Below are 12,551 nucleotides of genomic sequence, written 5' to 3'. Positions count from 1 at the left end.
TTTTGACCCGGTGGTTCTCAACGGGGAGTGATTCTGGCCTCCCAGGGGACACTTGGCAATGTCATGCCCGGATAGGGTGTGTGTGTGCTGCTGGCATCTAGTGGGTGAATGTTGCCAAACATTCTACAGGCCACAGGACAATCCCTCCGTGGCCCCAAGAATGATACGGCACCAAATGGCAGTAGTGCTGAGGTCTGGGAAACCTTGTGAATTGGGAAAAAAAGATAATTAGACTCTCTAGCCCACACTAATAGATTTCTGATGGGTTAGACAGCTGTTATTTATTTGTTGGGAATTTTTTTTTTTAGATTTTATTTATTTATTCATAAGACACAGAGAGAGAGAGAGAGGCAGAGACACAGGCAGAGGGAGAAGCAGGCTCCATGCACTGGGAACCCGATGTGGGACTCGATCCTGGGTCTCCAGGATCACGCCCTGAGCCAACAGCGGCGCTAAACCGCTGAGCCACCCGGATTGCCCTAGACAGCTGTTATATGGTATAAACCAGGATGGCCCCCAGTGTCTGTGAGTCACTTCCTCTTATCTGTCCCACTCAGATGTGTATTTAAACATGTGCACCATCCTTGGACTGTAGTAGGTCAGATGGTTACGAGGACAGTGTGTCTTGGGGGCTCAGTGGGATCCTGTAACCCAGGGGTCTCAGCTGGGAGGGGGGTGACGTGCCCTCCAGGGGATGCTTCACAATGTCTGGAGACATTTCTGTTTGTTACAACCTGGGGTGCCACTGGCACCTAGTGGGTGGAGCCCAGCTCAACACCATACAACACAAAGACTTCTCTAAACCCCAAATGTCAATAAGGCCAAAGTGGAGAAACCCTAATTTAGACTTTTGAGGTTATGATCCAATGTGTTGTTAACAAAACGATCCCTGAGACATGCAGGTTCACTGGCCCATTTTAATATGTGTCAAAATTCATAAACTCCATGTCGGCATTTCTTAATTTTTTTTAACATATCAAGTGTCATAAAAAAAAATATATATATATATATACAAATGGAAGTGGCCTTGTTGGGAGGGACTGATGTGGGGCTCAGCCCCAGAAAGATGCAGTTTCCTATGTCGCCCCACCAGGGGAGGGAAGATCTAGGTTATGGATTGAGCCCCAGAGAGCAGGCCTTCCTGGATTAGCTCACCTGGGAAGGGACAATCTCTAGAGACTATGGGCCCTATTGTGCCCTCTGCCTCCCTCTGCATCAGGGCATCCCTTGGGTTTCCTAGAGGTCTTCAGGAGAGCAGAAGGAGGGCAGGGGTGGGGAGAGTATGGAGAGCAGGGGTGGCCTCTTAGTACCTGGAACTGCTGGACCTGGCAATGCCAGAGAGGTAATGAGGCCAGAGATATAGAAAGCCTGCAAGGGTGAAGGGATGAGGGGGCTGGGGTGGGCTGATGTCATCTGTACCCCAAGGCTGCCCCTCCCCACTCTGGTCTCTCTCAGGCTTCCTTCCCAGGAGGTAAAAAGTGCCGGGTGTACCATGGTTTCCAAGCCAGCAGACCCTCCCAAGCAGGTGGCATGGCATCACCTACCACCCAGAAAGCCCTCAAGGCTCCCTGTGGGCATCTGGAGGCCAGATCACCCGGGTGATGCCAAGAGTCCCAGGATCTGGATAGAGCCAGTGAATAGAGTCCAGGACAAGAAAAGGGGCTGGATGGTGGGCCTTTAAGAACCAGGTTTTCAGGCTCCAGGTGCCGGCCTGCCCACAGAGCTGGGCAGCATCTCGAAGCCCCAGGAGCGGGTCTGCAGAGGGACTCCACTCTGGGGCTGCATTTTTGCATCCAACTGCCTGTCTGCCCCCGGGCAGCCATGGTGTGAGGCATGACTATCTTGCCAGTTTTTTTTTTTTTTTTTTAAAGACTTTATTTATTCATGATAGTTACACAGAGAGAGACAGAGAGGCAGAGACACAGGTAGAGGGAGAAGCAGGCTCCACGCAGGGAGCCCGACGTGGGATTCGATCCTGGGTCTCCAGGATCGTGCCCCGGGCCAAAGGCAGGCGCCAAACCGCTGCGCCACCCAGGGATCCCAATCTTGCCAGTTTTGTACGGACATGGATTTCTGATCGGCTCTGGCCCCCCGAAACCATCACTCTAGGAGAGCCCTGCTATTAACTGCACGCTAGTGTTGGGAGAAATGTAGGACGCTGGAGAGAGGGTTTCCCATACAGTCGGGTGTGACCCTGTGGGGAGCCTCCTGCTGTGGCCCAGTCCTCCCACCCTCTTGTTCACATCACATCACCAACTGAACCAGGTTGGCTTGGTCAGGGAGCCCTCAAAGAGCAGAGACAGGCCTCCCGGTTTTGAAATGGAAAACAGAAAACAAAACAAAAACAATCCCATTTTATTTTTATTTTATTTTATTTTATTTTATTTTATTTTATTTTATTTTTATTTTATTTTTTAACAATCCTATTTTAAAATGTCAGGTTAGGGACGCTGGGGTGGCTCAGTGGTTGAGCATCTGCCTTTGGCTCAGGGTGTGATCCCCCCGGGTCCTGGGATCGAGTCCCATATCGGGCTCCCTGCTTCTCCCTCTGCCTATGTCTCTGCCTCTCTCTCTGTGTCTCTCACGAATGAATAAATAAAATATTTTGAAAAAACCCACGCCGCCAGGTTAATTTACTTCCTTGGAAGGAGCAGGAACAACAGGGAAGTGGCTGGTGGGGATTTCAGGGAGACGTTGGGCATCAGCACTCGGGCGAGGTGGAGAATTGGTGGAGACCCAGAACATTCTGCGCACTAAACTGACCACCCTTTCTGAGGTCTGCAAAACCGGGAAAGGCCAGCCTTCTAGTCGTGTTGACCTGTGCGCCGTGTGGGGCCCACCCTGCCACCCCACCTGTGAACCTCGAGGCATTGCCGAAGACATGCACCCCAACCCCCAGTCCACCTGGGGCGGGGATGGAGTCTGTCTTGCCTACTATGAATGAGAGCAGTTTAACCCAGACCCCGTTCAAAGTGCTTCGAGCGTGTCAGCTCCTTTATGTTTGATGAGCTCATGGAAACGTAACCCTAGGGGGGCAGGTGCGGTTTGCCTGCCTATTTTACAGGTGAGGAAACAGAGGCCCCAGGAGGTTGAGTATCTCACACACAGTTGAGGCCGGGAATCCAGTTCCAAAGCCCCTGATCTTTTATTGCTACAGGAGGTGGTAGTTTGCTACTTGATCTTTAAAAAAAAAGAAAAAAAAATAAGGGCTGGCAGTTGAATGGCTGTCTTTCAGGAGCGAGATGTTGCGGTGTGAGCCGTGTGACTGTGACGTGCTCCTTGGCCTGGCCTCTGTTTGTGTCATTATGTCTGCCTACCACGTTGCCCGAGTGCTCTGGGCTGACACCCATGTGTGCGATCTGATGCCACCACCCAAGGGCTTGCTTGGTCCCCTGGGCCCGTAGGTCATTGACTCCTTTCCAGAAGCTCCCTCCTCCCCTGCCCCTCCTGTCACGTCAACCCCCCCAGACCTGAGAGCTCCACCTCCGCTGGGTCTGATTTCCCTTCCCCCTGCCCCTGGCAGAGTCCAGCTGCCCGCAGGAACCCAGCCTGGCACGGGCCCTCTCCAGCTGCAGAGTGGGGGAGAGAGAGAGTTCTGGAAGTTGCTGTTCCAGAGCAGGGATGCTGAATGAGCCTTAAGAGGAGATAGGCCCTCCCCCCATTCTTGCCCTCCCAACGCCAGGGGCCCACACAAGCTCTGTGCCTGGCACCGCTGGCACCCAGCGTGCGGGAGGGGGTGGGGAGACAACAGAGCATTCTCTGGCCTTGCCCGGAGTGTGGCCTGCCTCCCTCTAACACTCGCCACCAGATACACCGTGGAGTCCATCCCGACAGAGGCGTGCTCAGGACACAAGGATTTTCTGGGAGGTGGGCGGGGGAGGGAGACATACGGGTTGACATCAGATGGGGCTGGGGTGTAGTGGGGGTGCTTCCTGGCTTCCCCTTGTTGCCCGCCCACTTATCTGGCACCGAGGACATCTTCGGGGTGCCTGGTGCAGGTGTTGTTGGTGATGTAGCTGCTCTTGTAGCTGAAGGAAGCCGTGTTGGGCAGGAAGTGGGGCCTTAAGTGACCCTTAAGTGGGTCATCTAGGCGATGGTGGTCAGACCCGCAGGCCATGCCACCGAATAGGAAGGTGCCAGATGCCTGGAGACCATGGCCATAGGGGTGCTGCTCAGGAAGGCTGGCGAGCTCAGTTGCAGGTCCTGGACCCAGAGCATCTGTCCCAGGCTGATCTGTGAGCCACACTAGAAGGGGGGAAAGGCTCACCACCGGGGCGGGAGGGCAGGGGTGCAACAGGAGTGGGAACTCCCCAACCCTTTGTCTCCCCACTTCACGTGGGGAGAAGGGCAGGGCAGAAGGGCAGGGCTCAGGCAGAAGGGCAGGGCTTCTCATTTCGTCACCCACACAAAAATGGGCCACCTTACCCACCCCTGGGCCTGAAACAGGTAGGATTTCCTATTTCACCAAGGCAAGGGCGGGGGGACACCCCTCTACTGTTATGTCAGAGGGGCAGGAGTCCCGCATCCAAGACAGAGCAGAACCTGCTGCTGCATCAGGAGAAATGCACAGACTTTCTCCCAAATGCCTGAGAATGGTGGGCCTCCCCCGTGCTTCCTTTCCTTCTATGCTTAAGACAGAGAGGCAGGCGTCCCTGCTGTGTCGACAGAGGGGGAGCCTTGCCTCTTTCTCGAGGAAAGTTCTATGCCACAGAGCAGCGAGACTTTCCATATCATTAGGAAAAGAGTTGGTAGCTCTTCCTGCCTTCGACTGATGCTTTGCCAGAAAAAGGGGTGCAGTTCGCCCATGGCATGTCACCACTGCACGGGGGAACAGTGGCCAGCCCCTCACCTTGAAGAGGGAGATTAAAAAGCTCATGATGATGAATACTGAGTCCTTGAGGACGAAGTGGGCCACCCCGGGGGGGATCTGACAGGGGTGTCACTGCAAGAGAAGCCCTGGATGTTGGGTACTCACAAACCACTCTCGCTCAGCGCACTGGGGACGCTGACTCCCAGGGGTGGAGAAGACCCCACTTATGGACAGGTGGCCTGAGGCCTACTCTCCTGAGGCCTTCTGGCTGGTCTGTCCTCCCTGCTTCTCCACAGCCTGGATGTGGTGGGAGGAGGGGGACGGCTGTGTATGGAAGACGGTCTGGACACTAGGCCGGAGGAGGACAGAGCCCCAGGGACCCATGCGTGGGTGGGGTCCTGTGTGGGAGGTGGGTTAGGGTTCCGAATAATGAGGGCACAAGGCTGGGAGGGCTCACTTGCTGTATGCATTTGCATCCTGACGTACGGATCTACGTGCGTATGTGTATTATGTGTCTTTGCATCTGTGAAGATGCGTGTGCGCTCATGGACATCTGTGTCACCTGCTACATGACTACGTCTCTGTGGATGTATGTTTCCTGGTGTATGTGTATTTCTGTGTAGCTGTTGGTCTGGCTGTGAATCCTCTTTTGTGTCTTTCTTGGTGCATGCGAGTCTCTGTCTTTGCCTGTACGGGGCCATGTGTTTTGGAGGTGTGTTTGTGTGTATGCGGTGTGTTTTGGTATGTGCACCTGTGTGCTTGGGGATGTCGATGAATGTGGATCTATGGATCTTGGTGTGTGCACATATCATGCACCGTGCATATGTGTTGTGTGAATAGGTGTTTGTGGTGCACATGGGTATGTCTGGGTGTGTGCACGCTCTTGTCTGTGATCTGTGTGTGTTCATGGAAGTGTGTGTGTATGGTTGAGCCTATATCTATGGCTCTGTAGCTGAGCTGGGAGATACTGGTGTGAATGTTGTATGTGAGCGGGGTCTGGGGTCCCTCACCTGACACCACATCCTGAAGTCTGGCAGGGCTGGGGGTCCTGTCTCTGACTCTCTGTCAGGCCCATCCACTTACCCCCAGGTGGTGGCCTACCCCCAGGCCTGCCACCCTGCTTTCCTGATGCCCCCCGAAGTCTGGTGGGACTAGGACTAGGTAGTTGGAACGTGGCCTCCCACAGCCCCAGCTCCCTTCCTGGACTGAGAGGACACAAAGCTAGTGTCCCAGCTGCCCTCTCCTTTCTGGTGAGGGGGCTTTGGTCACCAGCTCTACCCACTGGGGAGTTGGGGGAGGAGGGCTAGCATATGCCAGCCATACACCTAGACCCCAAGCAAGCCCAGGCCATAGAGATACATCCCCACACAGAGTCTGACATGCAGAATTACACAACCACACAGTCTGACCCAGACACACAGATTCAGATATACACACGCAGACACACAATGCAACAATATATCCACAATACGCATAGGCCCATATAGACCCAGACACACACCAGGCTATACAAATGCCATCAGATCCCCCCCAGCCCAGTTGCATAAGTCACTGGCTCCCATAAACCAAGTGCAGTCATAGGAGTCACCCACATTCAACACGCCTCTCCAAGCTAATACAACACAAAGCACAACCACACAATAACATAACACACAACACGGGGACCCAAAGGCACACACATACATAGCACAGAGGCAGGTACACACAGATAAGCTCTACACCCAGACCTCAGTGCAGTCAGAGCCAGATGTAGAAATGGAGCAGATGTACATGTGCGAGAGATCTGCACGTCTGAGCACACATACATGGAATCATACACTCACATGGATATAAGCACAACACAGACCAATCTTAGAGAAGCAGACCCAGAGACTCACCTACAACACACACACAGGGGCGCCTGGGTGCCTCAGTGGCTAAGCATCTGCCTTTGGCTCCGGTCGTGGTCCCAGGGGCCTGGGATTGAGTCCCGCATCGGAACAGGGAGCCTGATTCTCCCCAGTCATTCCAGAAATACACCAATGAACACACGGATGTCTGGGGCAAGGCCAAGATCGTATGCGGTAAATTGATCGACTGTGGAGTGACAGGTTGGGCACACTCATGGGGACTGGAATTAGAGTTCTTGAGCTGGACTGGGCCTGGACAGTGAACAGCACTGTGGGCAGGGGTGGGGTCCCATTGAAGGGAGGTACTTAGATGGCCAGGGGGGTAGGGCCTTCCAGAGCAAGGGCAGGGCTGGGGAAACTGAGACCCTTCTTGCTCCAGTAGGGAGGAGCACCGCCCATCCCACACTAGGCAGCTTTAGGGTGGGGTCTTGATAGTGTGTGTGGGGCCCGCAAGATCTTAGGCAGGATGGAATTTGACAAAATGGCCAGAGACCCCGCAGGCCGCAGGGTCCCCAGGGAAGTTAGACTAAGCATGGGGATGGTTCGAAGGCTTAGCCTGGGAAGGGGGCGCAGGGTTCTCGAAAGGTGGAACCCAGGAAATGGGAGAGGATTTTAGATAGGAAATAGAAGGGCGGGGCCTAGGAAGAGGGTGGTGCTGGATTGAGAGAGGTAAATAGGGGAGGCAGGACAGTGGGCAGGGCCGGGGAGGCCGGTGGCGGGGAAGGCGGCCCATCCTGGGAAAGTGACAGGGAGGTGGGCGGGGCTGGGGGTGGGCGGGACCCGGGAGCCTGAGAGTTAGGGAAGTGGGCGGGGCCTGAGAATGACAGCGAAGTGGGCGGGGCCTAGGGAAATGACAGGAATAGTAGGCGGGACTTGGGGAGGGGGCAAAGCCGGCCGAGGAAGTGGGCGGAACTTGCCGAGTGGGTGATGCCTGGAAGGCTGACGGCTGGGAAGTGGGCAGGATCGAGAGGCTGAGAGCTGGGAAGTGGGCGGGGCCTGGGGAGATGACGGACAGTAGGTGGGACGCGGCTCGGGAGAGGGCTCGGATCTGGAAGGGGCGGGCTCACGGCCCTTAGGGTCAGAGTCCCGTCGGAGTCGGTTGGCAATCCTCGTGCGCCCGCGGTCTCCGCCCTGGGCATCCCGGAACGCGGTGGCTCTCGGGCTGAGAGCCCCGCGGGGCGGACGGGCACCCCTCCGGGTGTCCCTCGGTACCGCGGAGCGGGCGGCGTGGAGGGGGCGGGGGGGTCCTCCGTCCCGCTCCGGCTTCCCGGCTCCGGGCCCGCGTTCAAGGCCTGCCTGCCGCGCCCCCGGCAGCCGGTCTCCCCGCTCGGTCGTCGCCACGCCCCTTCCTCACCGGCTTTTGCATTTGAGGCCAAAGACCTAGAAGCAGGTTCTTCTCGAGTCTAGACCCCAGCCCACGCCCCCTCCTTGCAGCCCGGGGTTGAGGCTCCTGGTCCACCAGGGGTCGCCCGCTCCCTGCACTGGGTGCCGCTGCCAAGAGCCGGGACCTAGAGGAAGTGAAGGACACGTCCCCGCTAGAGGGAGGATTGGGGCGGTTTGAAGGATGGGACCTGGGTTCCTTTGGTTATGTTCCCTTCTCTTGCATATCGCAGAGAGTTTGAGTCTCTTTGAGGCTGTTTATCTGTTAGTGGGTAAGTGTGACCATAGCCACGGGTGTGTCCTTGTGTGTGCCTGTGGTCTCACTTTGGTGGCTGCTCTTGGGTGTCTGTGATTACGTGTCCAGGTATTGTGTCTCAGTGTGGGTATGTGTGTGTATGTCCATATGGTGTGTCTCGATTTGTGTGTCTTGGTTTGTATGATTGTGTATGGCTTGAATGGAGGGGTCTCTTGTCCCCGAATGTCTATCTGCCTTGTGGCAGGCTGCCTTCCTGGGCGAGCTGGAGAGTCCCTCCAGGTGGTGGCCCTGCTGGGACTTCCTTCCTGGGGCAGGAGGCCTTGCTTCCCAGCAGAATGATCTGGCTTCTTCTGCCAGGCGCCTCTGAGGGGTCCTAGGGGTTGGCCCTGGTCTGCCTGGGTCTTCCCCATCCCTGTGTCCTTCTACTGCCCTTCGCAGGGAAACACCATTTCCTGCCTTTGATGTCATTAGTACTAAATTTTCCCTTCTTCAGCTCAGGCTGCTGGTTTCTTTCTATGTGTGTGCACACCTGACCACAATTCCGTACTTAACATAAAAAAACCAAAACAAAGCAAAACAGTAGCACATGGAAAATGCAAGTGGGCAAAAGCATGTACAGTGAGAGAGCCACATTGCTCACCTCTGAATCCTCTGTTGTTTTTTTTTATATATACCTTCTAGAAATTTGCTGTGCACATACATCTCTGCTGTAAAACAAAACACGTATTCAGTACATAGCATCCTGCAGCTTACTTAACCCTTAGAGATCTTTATCGAGCCCCAAGGAGATGACTCAACCTTCTCCACAGTTTGGTTACCAAACTTATTCTGGCCATTTCTTTTTCAATGACTGCTTTGGCTATTTGCATTCTGCACACTTTTGCAACAGACATTCCTGCCTGTCTTTCTGTCCAGATCTCTGCCGGAGTTTTTGGATCCTGGTGGCATGTTCACACGGTCAACTCCTGCATAGACTCCCAAGGAGAACCAGACTGTCGGCAATGATGGCTAACGCTATAGAGCACCTACTGCATGCCAGGTGCTGTTCTGGCTCCCTATCCTGGACAATAATCCTCCGAGGTGGTCACTGCCGCTAACCACACTTCTTAGTTGGGAATACCAAGGCACAGATAAGGGAAAGAATTTGCTCAAGATCCTACAGCTAGCAAGAGGCAGAGCTGGGGTTTGAAGCTGGACAGTTAGGATCTTGTGCTAGTGCTGTTTCTCAATGACATGGGACTCCCCCAACACACACACCCTTCCTCATTCCTAAACATGTGACATTGCATTGGAAACACACAATTCCAGACTAGCTGGTTGTGTACCCCAACTCCACAAAGCTTAATTGTTTTGGACGACCAGGCCTCGCAGTGCTTACACAACACCACAGGTCCACACAACGTGCCGGGCCCTATGTTTTCCTGGCTTACCCAGAGCTGAGGAGACTGGAACCCAGCTTTTCAGAGACTTGGCTAACTGTACAATACGGTTCCCCCTTCTGTGTCTCTTTCTCCCTTCAACACATGTTAACATTGCTGTGGCTCAAGACCACCTCTATTTGATTTCGGTCTTTCCTTCCTTTTTTTTCTTCTTTTCTCGTTTATACACCCCCGTTGGGTCCCTCGCTCACTTGCTTGTTCTCTCACTTGTGTACTTACTCAGCAAACATCACTAAGGTTTTCTGTTAGGCTTTGCCTCTGCCCTGGGGAAGACAGAGGATCGAGGCCAGCCAGAAGTTCACCCTTGGGGGGGAGGCCAGGGCTCCGGAGCAATGTGGGACCCAGGGAAAAGGAGATGAATTTTGCTAGGAAAAATCAAACACACCTCCTGGAAGGAGGTACCTTCACTGGGCCTCACAAGGGGGAAGAGAAGGTGCCCCTCCCTCCAACTACTTCCTGCCCAGTCCCTACAACTGGTAAGGGTGAGGATTCGGGTCCTACCCCTAGAGGTGAGGAAAGTGGCCTACGCCCACCTCTGGGGAGACCGCTGAACATAGAGGTGCAACTCCACTGAACGTGGGGTGCTAGCAGGGTGATGCTGAGAGCCTCGTGATGCACAGGGCTGCCTGGCTCAGATGTCCCGACCACAGCAGCACGTCATGGCACTCCCTGGCTGTGGCCTGAGCCTTCCCCGAGCTGCCAGGCCTTGTTTCCCGTCCCTGAGGGGGAGTTTAGAGAAGTCTGCCAAGCTCCTTGGTGTAAAGAGTTTGGAACAGTCACCGTGAGTCACTGAGGCTAAGTGATTTCAACTCTTCGTGTCTGCATCCATCTATTGGGGATGAAATTGTGCTGGGCTTGCGGAAGATCCAGAGATCATAAGAATGCCAGTAAATGTTACTGAACATTTACTACATGGCTGGCACACCTCATGACAAGCTCTCCACCACCCTTTGAGACCTACGATTATTCCCACTTCACATAGATGAAAAATGAGGCTCAGTCTGCCCAAGATCTCAGGCAAGACATTTGGGAGCTGAAGTTCAAGATCCTAGAGCAGAGGCAGCAACTTTTAAAAAAAATATTTTATTTATTTATTCATGAGAGACACAGAGAGAGAGGCAGAGACACAGGCAGAGGGAGAAGCAGGTTCCATGCAGGGAGCCAGATGCGGGACTCGATCGTCCCGCAGAAACGGCCACAGAAACCATGCAAATGAATGAGCCTATAGGGCTTTATTTGTGGACACCAAAATTTGAATTTCATATCACCACACATGCCACACATTCTTCTCTTGACTTTTCCCAGTCACTTAAAAACAGAAACAAAAAAATGTGTAGTTGGTAGACTGTACTTTGTGGACCTCTGGAGCCTGTGCTGGGCACGGTCATGCTGTACTCCAGTCATTCGTTCGGTGAGTATTACTGAGGCTGGCCGTTTCCTGGGCACTGGCAGGAGAAGGGACACCGGGAGATGGAGATGGCACTCTTTAGGAGATCACAGCCTCCTGGGCAAAACAAGCAAGGAAACAAACCAACCAGGATACTCCAGATGGCGGATATGCTACTAAGGAAATCCCCACGGGGTGATATAACCATATAACCAGACCCAGGGCAGGACATTTGCATTCAGGTCGTCGGAGAAAGGCACCCTCAGCGGAGGCAATCCCTGGCTGCTGTGGGGGCAGAGCTTCGTAATAAACAGGCTGTGGTCCAAGGCCCTGTGAGCTTCTTGGAGGGGCGATGCCATCGGGAGAGGACCTTTTGGCCTCAGTATTGGTAAATCTGTCTCCCTGGTTGGTCAGATTCCCAGGGGTCTTTTACTGTCCCATCTCCCCAGTCCTGGGTGCTGAGTGGGGGTGAGGGCTGAGGTGGGGAAATTTCAGCTCCTGCGTTCACGGTCACAGGTTTGTTTACCACTCTGGTTTCCGGCCTGATTCTTCTGCCCTCATCTGTCCTTTCTGCTCTCTGGGTGGGGGGGGTGGGGTTGGGGGGTGGAGGGAAGCAACAATAGAAACAGGCTGTCTTTCTGCCCTGCTGGGGAGAAAAGCTGGTGTCTCTTTTGGGAATCTACTTGTGGCAAACTCCTCGATTTTAGCTGCCACCCACCACACTCTCTTTTCGAGTCGGCGGTGGGTCACCCACTGCCGAGCAGCCTTGGGGGCTGGTGAGGGTGGAATTCCGCTATGGAGATTATATTTGGCTTCCCACCGGGCTGGCTAACAATTTTGGTTTAGTTTTCAAAACAATCGCTTAGCTGTCATGGGAGTGGGGTTTCAGGAAAGAGTGATGCTTGTAGAGCCCGGTGCTTGGCTCATTCTCTCTGCCCAGAGTGACGTCAGAACCGAAAGTGCCGCAGAACATTCCAGCCAGAGGGACGGCAGGTGCGAAGGAAAGACCCTGGTACAATGCGGTGGCATCTCTAACTTAGGCGAGCACCAGAGTCATCTGGAGGGCTCATCCACACACTGATTCCTGGGCTTCTGCTCCCAGAGTGTCAATAGGCCTAGTTTGTGGTGCTAGAATTTGCATAACTAACGAATCCCCAGGTGCTGCTGCTACCACTTGTTAGCTGGTTCTGCGTCACATCTTAAGAACCGCTCAGATACCGGAAGCTTTTAGCACCTGTGCACCAACACCAGCCAGCATCACCACTCTTTGCTTACCCTAATTCCCCAAGGAGGCCCAATACAACAAAATAGAAAGCAAGGGAGCCATCCCATACCTTTATCGGTGAACCCAAATCCCCCCTGCATTTCCCCGAGGCTTTTGCAGCCCTGC

This window comes from Canis lupus, chromosome 20 (genome assembly GCF_003254725.2).
Source record: "Canis lupus dingo isolate Sandy chromosome 20, ASM325472v2, whole genome shotgun sequence".
In the NCBI taxonomy this organism is placed as follows: Eukaryota; Metazoa; Chordata; class Mammalia; order Carnivora; family Canidae; genus Canis; species Canis lupus.
The sequence above is the reverse complement of the archived record's forward strand: the minus strand, read 5'-3'. Positions refer to the sequence as shown.